Below are 15655 nucleotides of genomic sequence, written 5' to 3'. Positions count from 1 at the left end.
TGAAAGTAGCAATCTCTGTGATACCCTCACTTGTAAAAATGTTTCTTATCCAAAAAAGACCTGCTGCCTGACAACTATCTACTTGTTTCATGGGGAAAACATAATCAAAGTAAAAAAATGAACAAACGAGAAACAAGCTCAAGATAAATTGCTTAAAGGATTACTGCACAGGTTATGGACCACACGTGATAGCTTGGCATTCTGTTTAGTTTATGGGTAAAGCCTGCAAAGATGACTGCAAGTCTCCAACAAATGTAATGAGCTTCTGAAAATACTGTAATCCTGTCCTTTATTACAAATACTGTCATATGCATTTCAATACCTAAGGCTTATACGTTATCTAAATATTTTCTGCATGGCAACAACAAAAAGGCTTTTTCAATGTTGGTAATTCTTTAACATTATGCTTATTAAAGCTTGATTGCATCTTGCGAATTCAGATACACTTACCTGATGGTCATTAAAGCATTGCTACTTAAACACAGAGCAACAGGGCACTGCGACAGCATGCATTTTCTGAATAATAAGAAGCATAAATCAACAGTATAACAATATGACAGAAAACCAGAACATTTTGCAAAATCAAGGACAGATGAAAAGCCACTGTCATACTTGTGTCTACCTTGGATGGGGGGAATACTCTGCACACTTATACTGCATAACTGCTCCTTGCCTTGACACATCCAGCATCACTACATGGGGGAGTGGGGTGCAACAAGTATGTCACAATTTGAAATGTCTCTGGCTGATGGTGATGGCTCTGACACATTTGTCATACCTCTCAACCTCAGAGCAAGAAATCTAGACAAAGCCATACATAGAAGTGGGACAAAGGCCCAAAAATAAGTACAGTTTTTAAATGTTGTTCTTATAAACTTAGAAAGATAATAGAATAGTAGTAGGTCTTGCATTAGTATGAATTTTCTGAAGGGTATGAAATCTAAAACTCAAATGTCATTATTTTCTAACTTCAGTCTTTAATGATTTGCCACTAATTTGCCAGAAAACCACAACTGTATGAAAAACGGACCAAAAATGTGATACAAAAATATAAAATTGCCACACAACACAGTTGGGAACCTGTCAAAGGGACATTTTTTAATATTAGTACTGTTAACTTGAACAGCTGACAAAATAAGAGAATCTACATGTATTTCTGAAATAAAAGTAATCTATAACTTTGATCACTACAGTTATTTATAATTGTAAACCCCCCACATTTTCTTCCAAAATTGCTATTTTGCAGAGAGATCATTAGGGGGAGAGCAACATTTTGAGCCAAAATTGGGGACAGTTGAGAGGTTTGGATATTCCTAATTCTATAAAGTGATTTATTTGCACATACTTCTCGACCTCTTAATGCAGAAAATATGGACAAGGCCAAATATATTGGGGCAACATACAAACAGTACTAAAAATGTCTCTTGTATAAACTTAGTTGAAAGAATAACATGTCTTGCTTTAGCATGCATTTTTCTGAAGGTTATGAAGTCTGAAACTCAATGTCTGTCATTATTTAGTGACTTCATTCCTAAATGATTTGACAGAAAACCTCAAATTTTATGAGGAACAAACTAAAAATAAGCAAAAATCTATTCATTTCACAAAAAAATCTGGACAGTTGAGAGGTATAGTTCAGCCGGGGCTGTCTTTGAGTTTGCCACCCTTCCCAAAATCATGGTCGAATGGAGCCTTCCCCTTGCAGCCATTCCAATGTCCCATTACTTGGCTATCTTGCCCCATTTACCATAAACATTGTAATGTGCATACTGCTTTACATCTGTGATGATTTGGATTTAATTTGAAAGTTTTATTTTGCATTTTACAGCAAAAACACTAATAGCAATGCAGTTTTACAATGAAAATAGACTTAGCATTAAAACTTCTCTGCCCTTGAAACTCACATTCATTGAAACAGCATTGAAACCCACATTCAAAGAAAATACATTTTGCTAGTGGCAGATAAAGATTAACTTTGGGCTGTTTTCAAATCATAGGCCCCTTGCACATGAAGCATACATGTGTTCTTTGATGCACCTGCCTGATTGTATTAAATAATACTCCTTGTATAATACAGTACAGTTGTTAGAGGGCATTTTAAATTTATTGTTTTGAACATTTTTCCAGTAAACAATGAAAAAATGCATGCACCAATAATGACAAAACTGCCCAATTTAGAACATTTCCATCATAAAAGTCTACTCAAACTTCAACAATCCACCAGTATCAGTAAATATGCACAATCTCTGAAGAAGTAAATGTCATCTAAACAATTCCACATTAAAGAGATCTGAAACTAATGAAGAGGCTGCTGCTAATAAACAACTTTATATTTCATTGCATCATCTACGAATAAAGTGCCTGTTGCCCTTGAGGAATAAATTGCCTATGTTACATTAAAAAATGATAAGCTAGTAATATTGTAATAGGGAATGGATGGCAAACTGATAACAGCTTCATAGTTACTATGTATCTTTGCCAAAAAGGACTGCAACATCCACCCCTTTACAACACAGTATCAGCAATGCATCTACATATTGTGGAAGTAGAACCCAGAGCTTTCTGCATCAAAAGCAAGTACACTACCTGTTGTGCTATTAACATTGCAATCAGAGTCAGCATAAGCAGCACTAAACTTCTCTTCCCCTGCAGCTCTCAGCTCCTTGTAAAATCTACTAGACACTCAGCTGTATCTCTCAACTTTGCAGCACAAGAAATCTGTAAAAAGTCAAAACTTATTGGGGGGGACAAAAGCCCAAACCTCAGGGACATATTTTAAACATTGCTTATATAATCTTGGAAAGTTGCTAGAATAAAATGCTGTGTTACTACCATACATTTCACTGCCAAGTCTTGAACCCAAGACCCTGTGCAAAACAGTCAGAGCAACATACCACTATGCCAAATCAGCTGTTTTGTGAAAGACAGAAAAACTGAAACTTAAATGGCTACCATTTAGTGAATTCAGTTCTCACCATAGCTGTCAACCTCTTAGCACAAAACACCTGGACAAAGCCAGTAATGGGGGAATACAGCCCCCAAACATATTCAGTGAATTCAGTTCTCACTATAGCTCTCAACCTCAGCACAAAAAGCCTGGATGAAGCCAATAATGGGGGAATATGGTCCCAAAAATAGAAACAAATTTCAAATATTCATCTTATAAACTTAGAAATTTGCTACAATAAAAGGTTTTGTGTTGCCATGTACTTTCTGAAGAATATTAAGTCTGAAATTCAAATGCCTATCATTTTTATTTATTTAACATTTGTTAACCAGGAAAGTCTGACTTGCAACAAAAAAACAATTTTCAGCAGAGGCCCAGGGAGAAACACTCCAGACACATGCCTTTGTAACATGTAACATGGGAGGACACTAGAGCACCCAGAGGAAACCCAAACAAACACAGAAAGGACATGCAGACTCCACACAAAAGGCACCCCAGCCAAGAATCAAACCAGAGAACCTCTGGGAGGCAACAATGCTACCACTGCACCATCAACTATGTACTGAATAAAAAATCCACAGATTTTATGAGGAACAGAATAGAACAAAAATATGAGGCAAAAATCTACAACATTTTCACAGATGGTGGTGGGTAGGGAATTCAGGCTCTTGCTACCTGCACCTAAGGTACAGGGTTCAAGCCTGAGCCACCATTATATATCAACTGGGGCATTTTACATACACACACACACACACACACACCTTAAATAGTACCTGGTGTCCCTTGTCTGCAGCAGCAGCCAATTACACCTTCCTCCAGTAGCAGCAGCTTCAATAACACATCCTTCCCTTAGTAGCTTCAGGTCCAGTAAACACACCCTTCTCCCAAGTTTCGCATAACCACATCCTCCTTCCCTGTGAGAGCAGTCCCCAGCCTGTGGATGTTGCAGTCTGGATCTTTTCCTTTCTATGCAGTCATCACTGCATGGAATTCTGTGTATTAGAGTACTGAGATGCCTTCTTCCTACTCCGGACTGCTGTTGTACCAGTCTGGATCCCCTCTGAGTTCTGTGATTGCCAAGTGCGCATGCGCAGAAGTTCTGATACTCACCGATTTGTTTTTTTTTTTTTCCTTTTCCACAGCTGGGGGTGGGGCTGCAGTCCTATAGCATGAGCTGCCCCTGTACAAATCTATCATCCATTCTGGACTTTTAGTGACAAGTGAACCCACTGCATCAAAAACCAACTCTACAAACAAATTTTCACATGATCTGATACTCTAATATAATGCACAAAGCAAGCAAATCAAAGACATTATTAAGAATAACTGGAGTATATTTAAGATAGATGATTTTTTATTTACTATAAATTGGGAGAGAAACCCAACTTCATACACAAAACTGGTATAAACATTAAGAAACTTCTAGAACACAATGAATCTGGTAGACAATACTGATATTGGCACAAAAATATGTGGGAGCTGTAACCAACGCATCTGTATTATGGACATTATAAATATCACTTTGGATTGCTACACAAGCATTAAGATCAACTTAATTAAAGGGAACTGTCACACCAAGGAGGTGATTTACCAAGGAAAGTACACCAATTATCCTGCTTTTTATGTCAAAGATTGAGCGGGCCTTATGGAAAAGGATATATAAACAAAACTATGATATAAAAACCAAAAACACTAACAATGCATTGTAAAAACATTTTGTGGCATGCCAAGGTTTTAAGAAATTTGTAGTACCACATCATAGCCATCATTCCTACTGATGAAAGGGGTGAACACTGGGAAAACTTTATTGAATATAAAATGTTAAAATGGCAACTTAAGATAAATGCTGCCAACTTCCCAGGGCTCAATGAACACATTTCCATTACACCTACATTGAAGATGAAGAGTGCGATACTTTGAACACTGTCACATTTTTTTATCAGCTTTTTACAAGTAAAGTTGTTTATAAGCTTTATATAAGATTTTTAAGACTAAGACTTCAGTATGAGGAATCATTGGTATGACTAACATACATTTTTTACATATTTATTTCATTTACTAATGTGGGTGGAGGGTACTGATTTATTTGTTATGCAACTGAATGACTACTGAGATCACATTCCATCCTATGCTTCTACCAGTTTTCCATGGCATCTGAATTTTGATTGGTTCCTTAGTCATGTGACAACTGAACAATGTTATATAACACCTGTATTATGTAATGGATAACTAGTTCTGATGAAGTCCTACCAACAAGGAATAAAGTGCTTAACTTTTAACTGTCTTGTTTGAAAGATATGTTTCTTGAAAAATTAAAACTATTATTTTTGTTTTAATACACTCCTTGATTGTCATTTGTTTCTTAACATCAACTGAGTGATTTACCAAAACTGGCAGAAAACTACGTGAGCATACTTTATTTATTTGGTTGTTACTTGATTTTTGCTGCATGGACACATGCTACTTCTTGTGGTTATTCAGTAAGAACTCAAAAACAAAACCTAAGACTGGATAAAAAGCTTTTCCCGGTTAGGGGTCACCACAGCGGAACTCCAGTCTGCTCATGATTGGCAGTGGATTTTATGGTGCTGAGTTGCCAGCCCGACACCCAACCTTCAACGAAGGTACGCCCATTCACGCTTGCACCTACCTGCATGTCTTTAATGTCACTCAACCGCGGAGAAACTGAAGACTGGATAAATGGTCAAAATCTCAAAATCTTTGAAAAACAATAAACCAAAAAAAAAAAACACTGAGCAAATGTCTTGCAGTGAAATTGAGAACTTTCATCTCACTTTTATTAGCAACTTTTTCTAACTTTATCCCTCTCTCCCCCTCAACCTCTCAAATATAACTCCCCCTACTATCACTAGGGAGCATATCCTCAATGCTCTAAGGTCAAGAACACTGCATCAGCGGGCCCAGACAATATTCCAGGATGCCTTTTAAATAGCATGAAACATAACCCATCAGGCCCTCTAGAATTGCTATTTAACTGTAGCCTCCAAACTGGCTTCATGCCTCATGAACGGAGAACAGCAACAGGCATCACTCTGCACAGTGGTGGGCTATTTACAGACATGAGAAACTACAGATCCATAAGTCTTACTATTTTGATATGCAAAGCCATGGAAAGAATTATCATGGAAATGATCAATAATATAGAAAACCTCCAGACACTTAGCCCAACCCACTTTGGTTTCGTCAAGGGCAGGTCCTGGTGGACTTCTTTGAGAAGGTCACCAGAGCAATGGATGAGGGCAAAATTATTCACACTGCCTACCTTAACCCAGCCAAGGCATTTGACACAATACCCCACCCAGGCATTGTTGATGAACTCAAGAGGTTAGGTATAAACCCTTATGTCACCTAGTGGGTAGCCAGCTGGCTCACAGACAGACCCAGGAATTTAGAATTAGGGAGTCCACCTCTACAAAAAGGACCGGTCCTTTTTGGCACTTACTTCTGTGAAGTCAAGGGCCTCTGGTTGACTAAGGTTGTAGATGATTGTAATTTAGGAGCAGTCATAGAAACCCTCACCAACATAAATGTTCTCCAGGAAGGGCTGACACAGGCAAATAACGTGTCAGAGCCATGAACTAAAGCTAACTGCCAAGAAATGCATAATAGTATCCTTAAGGAAGTGATCCACCCCCTGGTAACTATCATATTGACAATGCACTCCTAAGAGTTGACCCAGTAGTCAGGGACTTGGGGACAAACACAGACAGTAATCTAGCCTTTGACCATCATATGTCTACAGCAGTGAGGAAATCATTCTATGTTGCACAACTTATAAACAAAAATATGGCATCTAGGTCCAAGGAAGACATTGTTCCACATTCATCAGACCATTCATTGAGTATAATTCTCCTTTGCTATGCACCTAACCAGGCACATCCAACAATTGGAATGTCTCAGAGGTTGTTCCTCACCAAAAAATTACAGGGCATAAGTAACATGTCTTATGCAAAGCACCTCAAGGCCCTATCCATGTATTCTGCCTCCTACAGTCTGGTGAGGTGAGATGTATGCCTGGCATAAAGTCATTGTCAGACCCCATCCTGATAGACCTCCTGCATATCTGCAATACAAACAACACCACAATTACCCATTCTAAAGACTTCAACCTTGCTTATGATATAACTAGGACCTGCTGGAGAGATGGGTATGTATCTAGGAGACTGCCCCTCCTCCTGAACAGGCTCCCCATCCATGTGAGGCAGAGTTCCTCCATAACCCAATTCAAGTGTAACGTGGGCAATTGGCTAGGGAACAGAAAATACATCCCTGGTTTGGCACCTATGTCTCTAATGGACACAGACATCCTGTAAATGTTTCATCTCCCAAGCCCCTGCTTACACTTACCAAGGGTGCCAGAATTTGTCAGAGATTTGGGATGCATGGCTAGGCTTAAAAGGCCCTTGTGGACATTAGCCTAGTACAAAGCTATGAACATATGAACACAAATACACCATATTAAACAATCCTGTAAATAGCCATGTAACTTAGGAGATCAAGGTCATGTGACTATACATTTAAAGGTACATATCAAATAAAATATACATAAACACATAAAACAGGCATCAATCAAAAATAATTTTATAGTTTGGTAGCCCTCATTTTTAAAACACAGTTAAAATACGTCATCATTTAAACCTAGGTATACCCTGGAATTTAATCTCAGTTAACCCAACAAACTACTCAATCATGTTTTCCTAGTGTTCACCTCATACTGGATCAAAAAACTTGTTCCAGTATGAAAAATATCAACTTTTTCAATCTGGAATATTGTTGTGCATGTCTACAAAGGGCATTAGTAGAATCTTTGGTTTTAATACTACAACTGTGCCCACAGATTCTTTGTCTAAGAGAGTGTTCTCTCTTCCCCACATAAAAGCTATCAGAATGAATACAAGAAGTGATATAAGCCACCTCTTTTGTTCCACAATTATAATGACCCACACAACTAATAGTCCTTTTATATCTGTACTGATACATTAGTTGCATCATTGATGAATCCACATTGGCTACAACAGCCACACACAGTCATTTTTCTGACACTACCTAAGCAAGAGGCAAACATGCTGTAATTACTTTTAAGCTTGTCTTTCAAATTACTATTCTTTTTATACACAAAGGCTCATCACCCAAAACTTGTTTGGGGGGACCATTCTTAAGTGTCAATTATAGTGTATTATATTTTTCAAATGCCAATCATTCTTGCCAAAAGGTAAGATCATGGCAGTTTTAAAACTGACACTCATGATGGACATTTGTTTTTCTGACTGAATCCATCTGCTTCAAAGTAGATGGAAAATCACTTCCATTTTCTACTAGATACTTCAACTACCAAATTTTCCTTGGGTTATCCTCTCTGAAAAACACTGAAGACAGAACATACACTTCTTTCATGAACATATCATCAGAAATTAGACTAGAAGTAAGCTGACCTTTGACCAACGCTTTCTTCTGCCATATATGGTGTTGGCTGCTAAAATGTAAAAAAATGTTAGAACAGGTAGGCTTCCTATATACATTAAATTCAAATTAACTAATAGTTACATTTTTAGAAATATTGGCATTAAAAAATCTTGACTGATTTATTATTTTCAAAAGTAAGTTCTAACAAGTCAGTTGTAGCATTCAAATAAGTAAAAATGTTTAATTCATGCTCATCACTATCTCACTGTAAAATATCATCCAAAAGTCATAAATATAATAAAAGTTTAGCCTTGAATGGTTAGTCAAAAATAAAACATTTCTCCTAGTACCAAATAAATATGCTTGCATAGATTGGTGCACACTATGCTCCCATGGTTAAACCTTTTTTCTGGAGGAAATATTTTCCCTCAAACAACATAACATTTTTATTTAAAACAATTTCTATTGCATCATGAAGGAAAATCTCTGCATTGTCAAAATATGTGTTTATCATAATGGCTTTATGAAACAAAGTAAGACCAATATCAAGGGGGGGATACTGGAAAAAAAGATGGTACACATCATCTGCCACCATTGTGGTATGTTCATTAATACTTTTACCTGCCAAACATTCTAAAATAATGTTAGTCTCATAAAACATGACTGGCAGTGTGTAAAAAATAATTTTAACTTGATATAAATCCATGTGTTCAGTCCTTCCATTTTAGAACCACATGAACAGACAATTAAGCTATATGGTGGGTCAGAGTAATCCCTGTGAATTTTCAGAATACTAAACAGTGCCTGCGTTGAGAGATTTAACTATAAGAAACTCATATAAAATTTTATCTGTAAAACCCTCATACAATAATTTTTTCAAGCTATATATCAATTCTATGATATGTAATATTAAGAAAATTCTTAGAAATGGGATTGTATGATTCATCATTAAATAAAACACCAGATACCTTAAATACATAATATTTTTGTTGTTTGCATTATATTTAGAACCGCTGGCAATGAAAATAAGGATATAATGATAATAATATAATAATTGGTCAAGAAAGTCTGGCTGTAATTGCAGATGATATTATTTTATACCTGACAAAACCAGAAAGAGGCATTACAGTGTTGTGAAACATTTTGAGACAGTTTCATATCTTTTCAGGATACAAAATTAATGAAGCGAAAGCAAAGGCAATAGCAGTAAATCATCTACCCACACATGAACTGGTTCAACAATATTCGTATTTATGGGGGGAAAAATAACAGTCATGCAGTAGGCTTTGTATATATTTATTTTTGTATATATATATATATATATATATATATATATATATATATATATATATATACACAAGTATGATATATTTTCACTGTTATTATTTTTTATGTATGTATCTATTTCTTATATGCATTTTTGTGTTGGTTTTACAGCATTGTGCTTTTAAGTTGATTACTTTCTGATTAAGAGGTTTTGAGTTGTTGATGTGATTGGACATTTTTTTCCTTGCAGTCACATATTTTAGGAGAGTGTGGGTTCAGTATCATATGGTCTGAAGAAGCAATCCGGTGAGGTTGTGAAAGCGGTTATCATTCATTTTTATCCTTGTGAATAAAGTGTGCTGTTTCTCCTTCCTTCAAGCGTGGTTCTGTACTTGGATTTTTTTGGTATTTTGCTGGACTTTTGTATTTCTAAGTCATTTCACCAACTGGGTGTTTTTGCTGTTTGGAATTCAATAAAGGTGTTCAAAAAATAAAATTTTGGTCAACTACAACTACCCCCTCATTTGTTCAGTTTCATGATCCAAATGGAACTATTAGAACATACAGAATCAACTAACTGGTTATTTCTCACATTTCAGGTTAAAACCAAACTGTTTGTTAAAACAATAGAAGTCCCTGATATCTTTTTATATAACCTCTCAAAAATAGCAAGCACATTGAGATGTGGTGGTTAAAACACTTCTACATTTAACCACAGAATTAGAAATAAAATAATTATTTACTGTTCTGTGCAGAATTAGAAATAAAATAATTATTTACTGTTCTGTGCAGCAAGAACTGCTAAGTTTAAATATAAAACATTTAAGCTCAATTAACAGCTATGTCATTCTAGTTTGCATTCTTGGAATAAATGTCAGCCTCTTCCAAAATAAATTCACAAAGGCTAAAGTAATGGTCAGAGAACTATAGTTGAAAAGTACAGTTGTTTCTCTCATGGATTTTGGGGTTACCCAAACCATTATTTATCTCCTCCATAACTGCCCATGGCCTCTGGCCTGGAAGTATCCAGTTCCTCTTGGGTTGTCATGCTGATAAAAACTGCATATGGCTCCTGATTGGTGTAATTACCTACCATGCTCCACTTATAAGGCTCTATTAGAAATAACAAAAAGCAAAAATCACGCTGGCGAATCCGTGTACTCCTGCTACGTTGCCAAAGCTTGGAACAGTCTCCCAGTGCACATCAAAACTCATACTAACATTGCTCAATTCAAAAAAAACTTCTAAAAGCCCACCTATTTGCCTCATGGATATGCCAATGTACTGAACCAGGATAAAAACACCATCTAACTCAGGTTAGTCTAGTTAAATTCCTTATACATCTTATCTTACCTTACATAGTTTCTCTATAATCCCCTAACCCCATCCTTGACACCTCACAATAATCCTAACAAACACTTTTGCTTCTACTTTCCTCTTCTCTCACTCTACGTACCCCTTTTTTAACAACCCCTATACTCTGATCTCAGCTATTAGCTACCCCTGTAAAGCTTGCAGTTAAGTGAACAGTTCAAACTGAACTTGCTACATAATTTCTCTTCAACTCAGCAGTAACCTTAACTACTAGTCTCTTTTTTATAATCTGTTGAATGATCCACCAACAGTAATGTGTATTTCCTTTCAAAATAATAAGTTACTTTTAATATTGTTTTTCTTACATGATTTATATAAAATGTTAAACATGACAAATTCTCTTTTGTACAATTGTTAAATTTTTGTCTAAGTCTTTGTATGTCTTGGAGATTTTCTCCCCGGGCCTCCGCTGAAAATGTCCAGTCTGACTTAACTCGTAAACAAATGTAAACTAAATAAATAAAATAAAATCTTTTAGATCATCCCAACGGTGGGAGATCAAAAAATAACCTGTATTTGTTTCTTCAGAGATATCTGAATGTATTTCATTTTGTGAGTTGATTGATGTCTCGTTTTCAGTAACTGGAAACATTTTATCACAAATAATTTTTTTCCTCCTTTTTGAGTTTGAAAATGTCCATATGTCTGTTGATTTTAAAATAGCATTATATTTATCACTCATAATATCAAACAAGGAATCCTTTGTAATAGAAAAATCTAAAGCTTTAATGTCCTTCAAAAGTCAGTCCATAACTCTTAGGTTGACCTGTATTATAATCTCAATTATCTCCAAACCTGCTCTGCTAAAAACTGTCAGCAGTGCTTGATGTATGACTGAGTCTTGTTTCAAATTGTTGGGGAAGTTCCAAAGTCTCAGTCCTTTATGCACTCTCTTATTTTGAATATTCCTAAAAAAAAAAATTGTGCAATTCTAAAGTTCTACATTATGTTACCACAATGGGTTCTCTTTCAGTAGTGTTGTCACTTACTGTGGAAATGCAGTGAGTTACATCAGAACTGGGGCTTCTATTGTTATAATTTGGTGTAGCTATCAATGTGCCATCCTGCACTACGTACTGTGATAACTCCCGTAGACTTTCATTAAAGTATCCGGAATGGAGGAATGTACACCAGAATTTCTAGACTCTTTGGAAACATTCTGGCCTAAGGAAAACCTCAATCAACTGAAAAGCAAAACTCAAAAGTCATATAAATGGTCAAAATGATCGAAAAAATGAACCAAAACCAAAAAAATAAATAAATAAGTAAAAACACTGAACAAATGTCTTCCAGTGAAACCAAGCCCTTTCATCTCACTTTTATTACAAACTTCTTCAGAATACAAACACACATAGTACTATACAATGCCTTAAATATAATAAAAAATAAGAACTTTTTGAAACTGGTACACTGTTGGGCATGTTTACTAAGGCCATTAGTAGAATCTTTGGTTTTAATATTAAAATTGTGCTCATAGATTCTGTTTGTGTGTTCTGTTTTGTGCATGGAAACTATCACAGGAAATACAAGAGGCAATATAAACCACCCTTCATGTTCTACAATTATAATGGAGCACACAAACAATAGTCCTTTTATATCCTGGTATAGATATATTAGTTGTGATATTGATAAATCTACATTGGGTGCAACAGCCACACACAGTCATTTTCCTGACACTACCGAAGTAAGAGGTGGACTTATTTGTAATTAATTTCAAACTTGTCTTTAAGATTACTATTCCTTTTATACACAAATAAAACCTCATCACCAAAAAATTGTTTGGTGGGAACATTCTTGATGGTTAAGCCACAATTATGGCTTCACTTGGTAGTTTGATTTTGAAGCAAACAGATTCAGTCAGAAAAGCAAATGTCCAGCATGGGAGTGTCAGTATTAAAACTGCCATGATTTTACCTTTTGACAGGAATGATGGGCATCTGAAAAACATAATACATCATAAAAACTATTCCCTTGAAAACTATTCCATAGACTCTACATATAAATGGTACTGTGGTGACATTTAACTCTGTCTTTAAGAGCATTCTCCCATCCCTGAGGCACAGAGGGTTAAAGACCTGACTGTGCCCCAGATGATCTGTGGTCAGTATGTGTGCTGGATGGACTGAGTGGAGGATGGGAGTGGGCAGCCAATGCTGGCTAGGTTGGCTGCAATAGCAGCATTAAAAGCCTAGTGAGGTCTGTGCTGCAAATGGTATGCCTCTTGGTCAAGAGGTTCCTTGTGCACTGAAGGGTGCATCTACCTCCCAAATGCAGCCATTGCAGAGCTCACAAGGCTGCCACAGGATGGTAGGAGTTATTGCATGCTCCCCAGTAGCATTATGACACTGCACCTAAATCCTTGATCTCCTCACTCACACTAAGCATGGATCAGGTTGAGCTTGGGAAAGGTTATGATGGATCCAGACCCCCTTGAATGAGGACAGAAGGAGGTGGCAGCCAATGATCAGCTCTGAAGACATAGGAGAGGGAAAAAAAGGAACCTGCTGAGACCACTTATAGCCGGTTTATGTGGTAGTGGAATAATTACCTGCTCTCATCTCCTCTTTGCATGTAGAGAGCTTCCACAAGAATCCACAGTTTTTTATTCATTGTCATTTGAGCTACTTTATGGTCAAAAGGTGATGAGGCTTCCAGATTTAATTCATGATGAGAGAGAGGGTGCAGGTGATTCACAAAAAGTAAATGCTGTGGAGTGTGTACTGAATATCAGGAATAAGGAGCATATGGGGTTGGAATTATGTAAATATTAGTGACACAAGCACCACAATGTTATAAAAAAAGCTTAATTTATTACAATACGCTAGTAGACAATACTTTCACTTCTCAAGGCTTCTTCAGGCAGAAAACTTCATACAGGTTAAAACATGGTTTAAATAGAGTTAATTTACATCATGTGACTTAAATTAAATACAATTAAAGGTATATGTCATATAAAAGCAACATAAGCATATAGACTCCATATTAAAATTTAAAAGTAATCACAATTTATTACTAATATCCTTTAGAAGTGGTTTTAAACTAAAATAGTCATTTAATCCTGGATATTGATAAGCCTTAAAATGTAATATCCATCTATTTTCTATTAGTTCACTGTAATTAGATAAATCACCCCCTCTGATAGACTTTCTCATATTTTGTAAAATTAGGAAATTAAATATATGTGTATCATCTGTATTTCTTTATGTCTATATAGTGCATTAGTTTCTAACTTTCATCTAATATCTGAGAGATGTTCACATATTCTATCTTTTTACTTCCTATTACTCTTACCTATATAGAACGCAGTTCACTGAGCGTGTCTAGTCATATATATTATATCTGTAGTATTACATGTACCATAACTTCTTATATAGAATTTTTTTGATGTTATTGGATGAATAAAACTAACATCTGCATAAATATATTTACAAAAATGGCAGTTATAGCATTTAAAGTGCCCTTTTTGTTTGGTATACTATGTTTATATTGATACTGTTCCTTATAACATAATTGATTTTTCAGGTTAGTTTGGTTCTTATACCCAAAAGTCAAGTGTTTTAAAGATATGCCCTTAAAATCTGGTACATGTTTTATCATAGTCCAATGTTTCTTAATAATATTCTGTATCTTGTTTGTGTTTATATCATATGGCAAGATGCATCTAAAAGTACTAATGTTGTTTGTAGCTCTTCTAGATGGAAATCTATTCTTTTTATCGTTGAGCATGAGTACTTGAGAAGATAGGATATATGTCATTACTGTTAATTTCTTGTTTATAGCATTAGTTAACTTAGTTACCATACTGTCAGTATACCTCTATCCAAAAAATCTGCATTAATAGCCTGCAGTTTTGTGTCCATTAAGTCTTTGTCAGTATTAAGTCAAATAATACGTTTAGTCTGATTTTTGACTGTATTTGTAAATATATGTGAAGGATGCATACTACCTCGATGAAGATAAGTATTTTTCTTCACAGTTTTCTTAAATTAAGTAGTGCCAATTGTTCCATCTAACTGCTTGAATATTTTTATATCAAGAAATTCTATATTTATATAGTTAATATTATATTTGAACCTTAAAAGGTACAATAGATGCATCCCAAATAAGAAAAAGATCATCTACAAATCTCTTATAGAATAAAATACTATTCTTGAATTTCTTATTTGCACTATCTAATACATACTTGATTTCCCAGTTAACAACCACATTTGCATAGCTATTAGCCATGGTCGTACACATAGCTACACCTCTGCATTGTTTGTATACCACATTCTGAAGTAATAACTTGGGGCAGCCACGGTGGTACAGCAGTTAGCGTTGCCACGTCACAGCAAGAGGATCTCTGGTTCGATCCTCGGCTGGGGTGCCTTCTGTGTGGAGTCTGCATGTCCTCCCTGTGGTTGCGTAGGTTTTTTCCAGGTGCTCCAGTTTCCTCCCACTTCCCAAAGACATGCTGTAGGTGGATTGGACACTCTAAATTGGCCCTAGGTGTGAGTGTGTGCATGTGTGTTCCTTTAGTGGAAGGTTGGGCACCGGGCTGGCAACTTGACACCGTAAAACTCCACTGCCAATCACGAGTGGACAGGTGATCCGCTGTGGCGGCCCCTAACCGGGAAAAGCCGAAAGAAGAAGAAGAAGAAGATA

Source organism: Protopterus annectens, chromosome 13.part0 (assembly GCF_019279795.1).
Source record: "Protopterus annectens isolate FY-2018-M chromosome 13.part0, PAN1.0, whole genome shotgun sequence".
Lineage (NCBI taxonomy): Eukaryota > Metazoa > Chordata > Ceratodontiformes > Protopteridae > Protopterus > Protopterus annectens.
This window is presented reverse-complemented; position numbering follows the sequence as displayed.